The sequence below is a fragment of the Ixodes scapularis genome, unplaced genomic scaffold, assembly GCF_016920785.2.
Source record: "Ixodes scapularis isolate PalLabHiFi unplaced genomic scaffold, ASM1692078v2 PGA_scaffold10__122_contigs__length_95168666, whole genome shotgun sequence".
In the NCBI taxonomy this organism is placed as follows: Eukaryota; Metazoa; Arthropoda; class Arachnida; order Ixodida; family Ixodidae; genus Ixodes; species Ixodes scapularis.
The window spans coordinates 12,512,168-12,524,459 of NW_024609836.1; the positions used below are offsets into that span (position 1 = coordinate 12,512,168).

At 52.5% G+C, this 12,292-nt stretch overlaps 2 pseudogenes; both read right to left on the reverse strand.

Moving 5' to 3' along the window:
- Window positions 1-1,468: 1,468 nt before the first annotated feature.
- On the reverse strand, window positions 1,469-4,485 carry LOC120836539 (annotated as a pseudogene).
- A 538-nt stretch (window positions 4,486-5,023) lies between these two features.
- On the reverse strand, window positions 5,024-5,201 carry LOC120836659 (annotated as a pseudogene).
- Window positions 5,202-12,292: the final 7,091 nt, after the last annotated feature.

The following is a 12,292-nucleotide window of genomic DNA, read 5'->3' on the forward strand; positions in this document are numbered from 1 at the left end:
CGGTAGCCGATTCGTACCCGGAAAGCCGCAAAATTTGCGTACACACGAGATATGAGTGGATACGTCGAAACGTCGCGTACAACTTTGCTCGCGGTAAAGAGGTGAGCGGGACGTCGGAACGCCGGTCGGGTAGGGTCGGTGCCGGAGCTATTCGTCGTCGCTCGCGGCAAACGGGCTTTTTCAATAAAGTTCATGTCTGTGGTCGCGAAAAGATAACTGCTGTGGAAATTACCCGGCGTCGGTGAAATGCAACCGGCTTGAGGCCTCGGCGATCGGCTGAACCGCCACGCGAACGAGACCTGCTCGATGGGGAAGCACGCTGCTGGATGCAGTCGATGGTCGCTCCCACTGTCGCGTAATCGCCGTAATGGATACGGCGTCGGCGCTTGGGGGGTGAATGCTTGCAGTAGTTCAGCACGTATGGACGATTACGAACGAACACGTGCAAACTACGCTTTCGCTGCGGCGAAAAGCCGTGTAAAGCTCTGGGCCTCGCTCGTCGAACCCGTCTTGCGTCAAACGGCCGCCATTGTAAAAAAACACCCCTAGACGTGTGATCGCAGAATGAAGTACACGTTCAAAGATGTTCATTTTACACGAGACCTCGGGTGCAAACGAAATACACCGAGCCTCGCGTGTAAAACGAACACCATTTGGGGAGTCCGCCCTGGGACAACGGTTTACACGTCCAGGGGTGTACTTTTTCGCTGTGTGTGTACGGGATGTTCGCGGGGAGGTAAGCCCTATCCAGACGGCTGTAGGAGCCACGGCACGCCCCGGTGTACCCGAAGACGTTGGGGTTTTTGACCTCTCAGGCGTCCACTAACTGAAACTGACGAACAAGGCGGTCTACTTCTTTTGCATTCCATGTCGAGCGGCCCCAGCCCTGCCCCCGGACGTCTTGGAAAGAATGACGCAGTTGAAGTCCCCGAAAAGAATAAAAGAATAGCCCTCTGAAACAAACGCGTCTAGCGAAGCGAAAAAGGAATGTGAAAACACTGGTTGAGCGGGCGCAAAAACGTTGATAACGCGCGTCTGTTGCGGACCGAGATAAAGATCGAGACAGATAACGCGGCCGTCTAGGTCGAAAGTGCAAAAACTACTAGTGAATAAGCAAGGTCGAAAGAAAATCGCGCCCACACCCGTGCAGCGCCACGATCTGTAAGAAAAGTAACAAGGCAAAGAAGAACGAACTTTAAAATCTTTGACATCGCGAGCACCGTAGAAAATAGTTTCCTGTACGAAAAGAAGGTCACAGACTCACAGCCCGAACCCCGGGCGAAATGAACAACTTCGCGTTGCTTATCCTCATTCCGGAAACCCTGGACGTTGAGGCATAAGATGCGGAGGGCCATCACAAAAGAAAAAAACACAATCATAGTCGAAATAAAAAGGCTGGAACGCGACATAAAGTTAGTGACGAGTAAGGCCTCTTAGTTACGGGGTCTGGCGTCCAATAACGGGACGGTCAATCAAGCTCAGACATCGAACCTTTTTTTCTCGTACCCGTCAAGCGTATAGGGCCAGGTCCAGAGTTTGACGAGGACGGGGGACCCCTTTGGGCCCATGGTCCAGCGCCGGGATGCTGACGGAGTCGCTCTTCGACGGCGACGACTCCATGTTTTCCGTGTTGTCGGTGGCGGATTCCACGGGTATTCGTGGCCTTTGATCTGGTTCGCTTGTCGAGGGGGAATGAATGAATAAGACTTTATTTGGCCCAAAGGAAGATGGAATCCGGAGTCTGTTGAATCCTGGCTCCCCTTCGTGCCTGTGTTGCTCATTTGGTGTTGGGAAGTGGTCCACCAGGGTCCTGAAGGATCCAGGTCCTGGTTTGCACTTCTCTTTCCGCGAGTTGTACGGTGGTCAGTTGCGTCTCCTTGCTGGGGCTTACAACCGCGGCCTCCCATTCGTTACTCGTCTTAAACACCTTAGGTACGATATATGGGCACTTCCATAAGATATGTTGCATATCTGCCTGATCTCCGCACCTCCGGCAGCTGGGTTGGTAAAGGTCGGGGTGTATCTTACTTAGTATGCGTGGGTTCGGTAGTGCATTGGCCTGTACCTGCCTAATTTTTACTGCCTGATGCCTTGTGAGTGTCTTGCGTGGTTCCGGATATCTGGCCCTATCCGAGCGGTAGTGACTTAAGATGTCCCTGTAGCCTGTTAGTGGGGTCGGGGATTGAGGAGCCTGTGTGGTGTCTGCTTTAGCGGTTAGTTCGCGGGCGAGACTGTCGGCGCGCTCGTTTCCCTCTAGACCCGCATGGGCTGGTGTCCATCGGATCGCGATTTTCCCTTTAGTGGGGCTAGACTTGAGTAGTCTAAGGGCGGTGTTTGCAACTGTACCCTGTTCCAATCGTCTTAGGGCGTCCTGGGAGTCCGAGATGATTGCCCCGTCCCTCCCGCTGCGTCCTATCTCATTTATGACGAGCGCGATGGCGCACTCCTCGGTACTCTCGTGTTTGGGGTTCTCACCGAGGCAGTGATTGTCGTCCCTTCGCTTGGTTTTATGGCCACTATCACCTGTGCCCGCTCTTATGGGTACGGTGAGGCGTCCACATACCACACGTTGGGTTTGTTGCCCCACGCCTGTTGCATGCCCTGACTCTGTGAGTTCGGTGTCCCTCGCTTCCTCCGCCCATGTGGCGTGGTAGCGGGATAAAGTGTAGCAGGTTCCTGAAGCTCTCCAGTACTCTTGCCTCGTGTCCTGAACTTTCGCAGTGGTACCCGATCCTCTTAAGGGTTTCCACCCCTGCCCGCGTCTGGGTGAGTCTTGATTCCTGGGCTGTGCGTGTGGCTTCTGCTAGCTCTCGGATTGTGTTGTGCAGTCCCATTTCTAGTAGCCGCTGATTGGGCGCTGACTTGAGTAGCCCCACCGCTTGTTTAAAAAGGGATCTGAGGTGTGCATTCAGGCGTTCCTCTTTCTTGCCAGGAATTTAAGGTATGGAGTTGTGTATACCAATCTAGAGACTATGGAGGTTCGTATCAGCCTGCAGAGACGTCTTTCCGAGAGGCCCTTGTGCCTTGAGGCCACCTTTGTCAGCAGTCTGGCTACTTGCTCCGCCTGTTTTCCAAATTTGCGGACGAACTCCGTGTAATGTCCGTCCCTTTGGATGAGCAGCCCGAGCAATTTTATCGTGTGTACCTCTGGGATGGTTTCCCCCGATTTAGTGGTGAGCGTGATACTTTGAGGGCCTTCGGGTTGGTACTTCCCGCGGTATAGCAGAAGGAGTTCCGATTTCTGAGGGGAGCATTGCAATCCGCAGTCTGCTGCATATTCCTCTATTATCCTAACTGCCTCCTGTAGGTTGTCTTGTGTGTCACCTCTCTCCCCTTGTTGATCCAGAGAGTAATGTCATCGGCGTAGAGACTATGGTGAATATATGGGAGACGCGCTAGCTTTGCCGAAAGCCAACGCAGGACGTCCTCCTCGGACTGCATAACCACGTACTCGCCGCCCCCCTACACACGACACCAGGGTGGTGCTGGGACTGGACCTTGCGAAAGCTTTCGACAACGTAGCACACGCAGCAATCCTTAATGGACTTGCGCAAATGAACGTAGGCAAGAACGCCTTCAGATACATCCAGGATTTCCTCACTAGCCGAACGGTCCGAATCAGTATAGGCGACATCCTGTCACCACCAACACAGACTAAGGGAAGGGGCACACCGCAAGGTGCGGTTATCTCTTCCTCCTCGAGGGAGAGGTGGTGGCTGCTCCGGTTTGGGCTTCTGGGCTTGTCGGCGACTCGCCTTCTGCCGACTCGTCGATGACAAGGGGTGGGGGGGGGAGAAGGGGGGGGGGGGGGGGGAAACGACTCGGTTTCCGAGTCGGGCCCGTAGCGCCTGCTGGCCTCCAAGGGTGCGGCTGGTGGTACCTGCGGAGGGTCCGGTTGGGTCACGCCGACGGGCTGGTGGGTCTCTGCAGGCTAGGGGGAGCACTCGGAGTGCTGTCGAGCGGGCCGGGTGCCGTGATCGGAGGGGGCTTAGGATCCGAAGAGCCCTCGTCTCAATTCACTGCCGAGTAATTCCGGCGCTGCGTGCAGTGCGTTGTGGCGGGGTTGTGACTGCAACGCTTGCACGGAGGATTGCAGCCGTCAATGCCGTGGCCGAAAACGCCACACCGGTCGCAGTGGGGTGTGCGACAAACGGCTCCAAAGCGGTCCTCCAGGCCGCAGCGAACGCACACCTTCTTCAATCCTCGATATTCGCACATCACACGGTACCCTCCTACATTGACGAAGTTCGGCACGGGCGTCATCATCTCCATGCGGAGGACTCGCGTGCCGGTGAAAAGTTTTGGCCGGTCTTTGTAGGTTAAGGGGGAAATGGCGAGCATCTTCCCGTAAGAACTGAAGACTGCTTGGAGGGCCTCGTCGGGGACGTAGGGAGGGAGCCAGAAGACCGTCAAGTGGATGATACGCGGTCCCACCTGTTCGAGCGGGACCACGACGTTTCGAAGCAGCAGGTGGCCCTGCGCTACCACCTTCATTGCAGCTGCCGTCGAACCGACTGCAGCCAGGAACTCATTTCACCGAAGTGTTGCAAGTGCGTCAAACTGTTCTCACCAACGAGGCCATTCAAGCTGTCGATAATTTCATCGACAGGGACTTCGGCGAGTGGTGATAACACGAAAGACTGAGTTTTCGCAGGGCCTGGGATGGCGGCGCCATCTTCCGTGGCAGCAAAAAAGGGGGGGGGGGGGGGGGCGGTGACGCGCGCCTGGGGGACGCGTGCCACAGGGAGACGATTCTTGCGTAGAAACTGTCGACGAGCTCGAACCTTGATCTTAGCCAAAAGGCCGAGAAGGGATTCTACACCCACTAGCCAAACTTATGACTGTGCAAGAATATATTTAACTGTCGGCACCGCGTTCACGACACCTCGTGAAGATATATGGCACCAACTCTGTGCCTACCGCCAACCCCGTGTCTTTTCAGTACAGTTTTTAATATTAGCCTGAACGGTTTGCCAATACAACATTGAAGAGTCTCATTCTTGATTTGCATATTTATTCCCTTAGGAACTGGGCCGATCCCCGCTATACTGCAATGCAGGGCCGACCATGGCAGGTTCCGGGCAAGCCCGGAGTGCCCCACATCGCTGAAAAATAAAGTTAATGTCGAGGGCCCATATAGGGCCCCTATCAGATATTACGCTCATAAGAACAGATACTGTTTAGAAAAAGTTTAATGACATGAATTCAATGGAACTGGACACATGCAAAATATACACAATGGCCTTCAAGCTTATTTACAGTTACTGGACCCTTCGATACAATGGGCATACTTTACACAGAAACTGAACACCGTATCTTATCCTTCAGGCAAAAATAGCTTACCAAAAACACCGATTCAGGAAAGAAAAAAAGAATACGTGACGAGATATAAAAACGTGAAACTCGAATGCCATTTCAGTAATGCTCCTATCGCACCAAGGGAAGTGGTGTGAAAGAAAGAAGGATTCGGCCATTGGACAACCAGATGTAGAGGCAGGACCATTGCCTCAGGAACACCTGCTCTGCCAGCCAAGAAAGTTCGCGGTCTAGATAGCGGTAAAAAGAACCACGAAGACGGGACAGCAGAGGCATAATTGCTCGCGTACGACGCTGCTGGCCCACAGCAGCACAACGATTCTCCCAAAGCACATGCTGGGCGACTGCTAATAGGAGGAGGGCGAAGCCTCCTCGAGGATAGCGGCGGCCCGAGACGTAGTGCACGATGTCCAGAGTGCGAAAAACATGGTGCACGAAACGCCAAAATGATCGCGCAAAACTGCAAGTCGCAAAAACGTGGGAGTTCGTCTCTACCTCCCCGCAGCTGGGGCACCGGGAATTGCGCACCATGCTCCAACGTTGGAGACCATCCCTTGTCGGAAGAACCTCCCATCCTCGACGCTATACGAGGTCCTCCATGGGTCAAAGAAGAGAGCGGGAAAGCAAAAAGTCTTACAGAAAAGCATTTGCCCGTGCTCGCTCATCAGCTGTGATCCACGTCAAGCAGACCTCCTTGACTATACAAGCCTGTGGCTCGTACCGCACCATTAGGTCTGGCACCATTCTGCCTAAATCTTCTTGAAAACTAACCACCGTTTGGTAGAAAGGAGGTGTAATCTCACCACTTGGGTAGAGATTCCCCTTCGACGCGAGGGACCCAAGAAATACAAGACCAAACACCGCGCCGGGCGTTCTGTGTCGTCAAGCACCCCCAGAATGGTGCGAAGCGCGAGTACGCGCGACATGGTGTCCATACAAGGCATTCTCCTTCCTCCGAGTGACTTCAAAAGACGGAGGACAGCTCTGGTCACGAGCTTCGTGCCCTGGCTCCAGTCAAACCTAAAAAGGCAGGTCGTTACACGCCGGCAAAACCGCGGTGGAGGGAGGCCGACGTGGGCGGCGTAGAAACGTTGGCCGCAAAAAAACTGCTCTCACAAGATACACTTAGTCACGAAGCGACAACGCAAACGTTTCCTCCAGGGCAACTTGGCGCTAGAGCGCGGAGTTCATAGTCTCCCAAGTGCATGGCGACCACCCCACAACAGTAAAAGAACACACCTAGGACACGAGTCACGGCTACAGTTTGGATGTCTGCATGTAAGGAGGGAGGGGAGCTTCCGAAAGGAAGAGCTTGGCTTTTGGACGTGTTTAAACGCGCTCCCGAATGGAAACTGTACTCTGAGAAAAGCTGTGCAGCAGACTCAAAGCTCTGTGAGTCACGCAAAAACGAACTGACGTCGTCGGCGTACGCGCTAACTGCGACATCACCGCGGCCAGGTAACGGAAAGCCACGTATGCGGGAGCAAGACGCAAAGCGTCCGTGGAGAGGATCCAGACTTTGGACATAAAGCAGGGGAGACAGGGGGGCAACCATGCCGCACTCCCCTTCTCACGGAAAAGTTAGCAAAGATCCGCCCATTTACTTGCAGATGGCTTGTCAGCCCACTCTGCAGGGATCGGAGCAGAGCTATAAAGGTGTCGGGGAACTCAAAAACTTTCAAGATTTTAAACAAGAAACAGAACTCGACTCGATCGAAGGCCTTCGCCCGATCTAGGGAGACGAAGCACCCTGACAAGTGTGTAAAATTGCCGTACAAAAAAATATCGCGCTGGAGACGCAGGGACGAGAAGATGTTCCAGCCGTGTACAGAACATGTCGGTGTTGGGTTTACAACATGGGACAAAATGTAGCGAAGAGGGGAAACCAGCAGTGACGTCACCAACTTGTAGTTTGTTTTCAAAAGTGTTATGGACCGCCACGCCGAGGGGTCCCACGGTAAGCCACCTTCCCTAGGGCACCATGCGACCACGTTTGTATGATGAAGGAACGGCGTCGGTTTCCAGAATTCTGTTGACCAGCTGGACAAGGAGGGCCCCGAATATTTCCCCCAAAAAAACTTAAAATTCGGCTGGCAAGCCGTCCGGCCCTGGGGCAGACCCAGTTATCATAGCACGAAGTATCTCGAAAGGTGGGACGCACGCGAGACGAGGCCAAGGGCTCGAAACAAGCAGCAACATTGCCACAAAACTGACGAACTTGCTCAGCAAAACTTTCGGATGAAAGGTGATCCGTACAAAAACGTTGTGAAAACAAAATCCCTGAAAACCGTGTCCATATCGTGTGGGTCGTCGGAAAAGCTCCCGTCCGCGAGCTGGACTCTATGAATGAAACGCGGTCCACCTCCACAATTTCGCGCGGCGCGGAGGCACCGGAGAACCTCTGGGTGAGCCGTAGGCCGGTCTCGCCGTCGCTGCTCGACAAACGTTCGGGAGAACAAGCGTGTAAGGCGCTGATGTCAATCTCTGAGGTCCGCCAGGTATTCCGATATCAGATGTATGCGTGTGCCAGGTGTGTGCGCGCGAGGTTGTCAATGTCAACCATATGGTTGACAACCTCGTTGAGGGCGTCAGTCGTCCTGCGGCGAAGCATCTTCCCCGCTGCTGTTGCAAGGAAACGGCCATCAGCCTTGATCCCATCCCACCGGGTGTGAGACAGGGCAACGACCGTCAGTGACGCCCCTATAGATCGTCGAAGGCTCGAAAAGGCTAAGCCATCTCGCAGAAGGGAGACGTCCATTCGCCATGTGTCGGCTCGCGGTTGCAAAAAACTGGAGACGTCGAAAACAATGAACACTGGGCAATGGTCCAAAATGTAGCCACCGGCTATCGGAAAAGAAAGCACCTTGCAGGTTTCAATGTGAGTAGCTAGGCAAGAAGGAACATATACCCGATCTAGACGGCTCGACGAGGAGCCTCGCGACCACGTGGACATGTAGGCCGTTCCATTCAACTCCAGCCAGCCATCTCGCAAATCGTAGAGCGTAAGTATTCGTACAAGCTCACGGGCATTCGAAGTGGGACGTCCGCGTCCAAGGCCGCGAACATCTCGAACAGAATCTTCTACACAATTGAAGTCCCCACAAAGCAAAAAGGAACCATCGTCGGGAACATATTGAAAAAGACTACTAAAGAACTGTTAGACGCCGAAGCAGGCGCAGGCGCATAAACATTGGGCGAGTTAAGTCCGTGCTCCGGAGCGCGAAAGTTTGGCGCTCCTTCCACTAAACGGAGAGGAGTGCCACTGGAGACTGACACTCGAGCGCGCTCTTCGTGTACCGAGAATTTTTCGGAGCGCAAGTGACTTCTTCACGCTCCGTGACGTCACGTAACCAAACAAGATGGCTGCGCTGCTGTTGAGATCGTCGAGACGAAAGCCGTAGCCGGATCGCTGCCCCTTTTCAGTTGATTAGTGCTTAATCCAGCAGATAAAAACGATTTGATTTGAAAGCCAAGACAGCAATTAGCGTACCGAAAAGCGTTCCTTTTCATGCATCTCGCATGAAAAGGAAATTCATCTATCAAACAGTAGCGTGCCGATAGCACAGTGACAGAGAAGTTGTCGAGGTGAGGAGACATTCGGAGCTGTCTTTTTTATAATGCTTAGCCCAGCGAATAAAGATACTTCGATTTGAAAGCCCAAACATCAGTGATCGTCGAGGAAAAGGTTTGTTCGTGCGTCTTGCCTGAATATAAGTTGATCTGTCGAACGAGCGTGCCGATAGCTCGGCGACAGAAAAGTTGTGTTGAAAAGACAGTCTGATCGCTGACCTGCTATAGAATGCTTAGCCCAGCCGCAGCGAATAAAGATACTTAGACTGAAAATCCGAAACACCAGTTAGCGTTGCAAGAAAGGTTTGTTCATGCATACCGCCTAAAAACGAATTGACGACGGGGTGCCGGTATCGGCGTAGCTTCCGTCCCGCTGCGCGACGGAACCGATGAAACCAGGTAATCTCTGACAAAATTGAGGGTATCCTGCGTCAACGAGCAGGTTCAAGAGTGTTGTCTTTAATTTAAATCGGAACAGCATGCATGATCAATAAATGGATCGGCCAAGGTAACCTTCCACATATATGCACGAAGCGAGTCTTCAAATCTTTCAGGAATATTAAAACGTTCGTAGAAACTTCATAACGTCGCCGTATTTTTTTTATTTAGACTCTGCCGTTCCACAAGGGCCTAATTATTTATTTTCGAAATATTTTCGGCTTCTGCCACCGCACCCACGGTCGGAAAGAGCTCGTGTGGCCCGGTGGCCCGTCGATAGTTTCTGGCCGTGTTCCAAAACTTACTCGATCTAACTCTAGGGTAAAAGTGGTTATCGAAAACCTACCCGCGTCCAGCGTTTCTCTATATTTGTTGTCACGTGACATAATCCTCCTGGGTAACTCGGATTCTGTCGAGTAGGTTTGGAACGCAGCCTCGGTGCGTCGCGCTCCTGTACGCTATGCGCCGTTTAGTTGCTGCGCTCGGGGTATGAAGCTCGGAGCGTCGGAGTTGGAGTAAAGGAGCGCCAACTTAACGCGCCCACTCACTACCCGAAACTTAGTACGACCCACAAAAAAGGAGTATACAAGGATCACAAAGAAAAAAAGCGCCTCTAAGGAAACAAGCACAAAAAATTAAAATGCCTACGCCGCATGAGCGTGACACTGCAAAAGAACAGGGGATAGAAAACCTCGTCTTCTAAACTCGGCAACATCCTGTGCGGAAAATCAAATTTGGGTCCTACAGAAGGGCAGATCAAAATGTTGCGCCTCAACAAATTGTACAATCTCGCGTTGTTTGTTCGGGCACCGAAAACCTCGAACATTCGGTAACCACATGCAGGCCCATAAAAAGAAAGAAATGAAGGCAAAACAGCATGGTCACAAAATATGCTAAAACGCGTTCACGCCGCTTCGTGGCGACAGTCTGTGGCGGCTCATTACAAAAATTTTAACCCACCTGTCCCACCCGTACACGTCACTTTGCGGATACACTCCGGGGCGACTCATTACAAGAAAAAAAAAGAGAAGGTAATATAGAAAAGCTAATCTGAGTTGTCTATGAAACATCGCGTGTCGTTGAAACGTCGTTCGATGAATGATTGGCGACTGCCGGTAGATTTTCGTGGAAATAATTCTTTCGGCTGCTGGCAGAATAGACACTACCTAAGACTCACTTCGGTTCTTGTTTGTTTAGTAATCTTCTCAGTTGTGGAAGAGCTTCTTTGTACCTCTTCACATATCACGGATTGCTTGCAAGTTTGGACTTGTTTACGGATAGGCTGTCTAATAAACTTCTAGGAGATATGAAAACAATCCCGTATGTCCGTTTACCCACCTTTTTGCAATCAGCGGGGCGCATACAGTTCTTAACGGTTTCCTTGATGTCTTAAATACGTTTATGAAGTTAGTTATAAAGCGGGTGCATAAAGTGGTTTGACCACGCACCCTTGGATCGGGTGCATCTGTGTTCTTTTCGAATTCAGTGGGTGTAGAAAGAGGTGTAAGAGTACACTATTGAACGGGGTGCTCTTGTGCTCCCTTTGAGGGCAGTAGGTGTAGAAAGGGGAGTAATTGTACACTATTAAGCGAGGTGCATCTGTGCTCCCTTTGAGTGAGGCGGATTTATAAAGCGGTGCAATGGTACATCTTCGAATGGGGTGCAGCTGTGTTCCCTTTCATTTCATTGGGTGTAAAAAGAGGTGTAGTCGTGTACCATTGAATATGGTGCACCTGTGTTCCCTTCGAGTGAGATTCCTGTAAAAAGGGTGTGCATGTGCACACCAACGGGTACACATATTCCTATATTTTGTGGTGCACACATATTCCCCCAAAGGGTTTAGTATATGTGACAAGCACTTACACCCCTAATGGGTGTACCCCAGGGCACCCTTTTTTATTAGAGTGCTGGTTTCTGTCAAGAATGACGGGATGATCTCGGTACGAAACTTACGTGATACTCTTTACTTTCCCGAGCGGGTTGATGGCTTGCACGACGGCTTTTTTCGTGACATTTGGCGGGAGGCAATAAATGGAGACATGAAGGACGTCGACGCCGACTGCTTCCAGTGGAACCGCAACGTCACGGAGCACCAAATTCCTTTGGGCTACAAGGCGGTTTGCTGCACCGATGCTGGTCACCGACGACATAAACCTTGTCCCACCTTGGTGTTGCAGGAACTTCTAACCTCCGGAACCGGCGCTTAGTTATGTTGCGGCAGGAAGCGGCAACCCTGGCGAGAGCCGCCAGCCTTCTTCCGGTCCAACAGAAACGGTCGTCGCCCCCGACGCCATCATGCCTACCAGGGTCGGACGTATGTAATCTGTACCCTATCAATGTATTCACGTTTCTCGTCTCCTATAAAGAACCTGAGTTACAAAGTGGTGTGTTTCCTGACGCGCTAACAACTTGGAAAGCGTCCACAATCTCGTCGACGGCGGTGTCGGCAGGAACGCTGAACGAGAAACACATACCCTTGGCTGGTAGCACCGTGGATGCCATGGTTGGAAAAACAGAAAAACAACAGAGGGGAATACGAGCAAACTCGGTCCCGGGGACTCAACAGGGCCAAACGTAAACTGGGTGAGACGGACAGGGCGAGACACAGAAGCAGCGAAACTTTGCGTGAAATTCTGTAGGCAAACCATACGGGCTCGGGGCCGAGCCGGTCTTCATAGAACGCAGTACGTCCACCACCTCCTGACGGGCGGCGGGACGCACCAACCTCTTGCTCATCTCAGCTGGAATGTAGGGGAGGTCCCCACCAAACTGACGCACGTCCGCGGCAAATTCACTGGGGTTATCGCTTTGAGCCGCAGCGTACAAGGGAAATATATACTCCCGGAACACGGCGTCTCTGTCATCCTCCCTGGATGACACGCTGCCGTCCGGCAGGACCGTTTCCGAAACCCGCGCAGAGACCCCGCACCCCCCCCCCCTCCCGCCCCCCCCGCCCCTCCTCCCCCTC